Below are 1,219 nucleotides of genomic sequence, written 5' to 3' on the forward strand. Positions count from 1 at the left end.
TATATATTATATATATATATATATATATGTATGTTTATCTTAAGGCATTTTAAACCCTTCCCACACTCTTGCAATAGTCTAAACATTTCTAAACTCTAAATGCTCTAAAAGAGCGCAGCTGGTCATGATCTCCGCTCTCTCTGTCACCGGCTGCTCTCTGCATGCTGCAGGAGGGAGCTTCTCTCTGCACACGTGTGCTGCACACAGGTGCAGCAAGTGCTACATAATTTAAAGTAATTTATTTTAAATAAAAAATTCCATGCTGATCATGCGGCTCATCCATCAATCAGCCAATTGTGTGTCATGTCCAGTCTTACTTTGAAAAAAACGTAAAAGATCGAGTCCGCAAAAGTCGAACCGTGAAGCAGCGAGGGACTACTTTAAACTGTTTTCACCAAAAGACCACCTAACAACCACATCAGTGAAATCAGACGTCTTCCATCTTGTAAAGTATAACTAGGCCTTCAGAGTCCTTCATACTGGGTGAAGACCCTGCGACACTCTCCATGACCTGGTCATTGTCAAACAGTTTTATTCCTTTGATTGTTCATGTTCCAGTTACAATCTGGTACAACTTTCTCAGAGTGTGTCAGAATGCAGCCACATAAGCCCCTTATCCACAGGGCCTTTTGGTGCTCCTATGTAACTAGTTCGGGCCGATTGCGTAGTGTCTCCACAGCGCCTTAAGCGGTGGAACCCACACGATTTTTGGGACCTACTTCTCTGGGGTCCCAGGTCTGGTTCTTGTTGGGTCCAGATGTGACGTCAGCGCACTGTCGGTCACTGATTGGTCAGGGGGAGGAGTCACTGGATCTTTCAGAAACTTTTCAAAACACTGATCCGCCATTTGCAATTTCTCGGACCGGAGTAGCGGCTGGATCTATTTTAAAGATTTAAAAACAATAATGACAACACCGTGGCCTAATCCTGAAGTGCTGGCTGTTTTTTTGTGCTTGCTGGCCGACGACAAAATTCAGAGCGAGCTAGATGGAGCTCCGCCGGTCTACCTGGGTCCTCTCCACCACAACCTCGGAGCCGGGCAGGGCGTCATCTCCTCAAGCTAAAATTTATAAAAGGTTACTAAAGATTTACTTTATGCCCACTAAAGGGGAACTATGGGCACTGTGGAGACAGAAATAAACCGGTCCCACCGGAACCGACCTAAATAAGCCCCAGTAGGGTCCTACAGGAACCGGACTTGTGGATAAGGGGCTATAGA

Source organism: Nematolebias whitei, chromosome 16 (assembly GCF_014905685.2).
Source record: "Nematolebias whitei isolate Nwh7 chromosome 16, NemWhi1, whole genome shotgun sequence".
NCBI classification, from domain to species: Eukaryota; Metazoa; Chordata; class Actinopteri; order Cyprinodontiformes; family Rivulidae; genus Nematolebias; species Nematolebias whitei.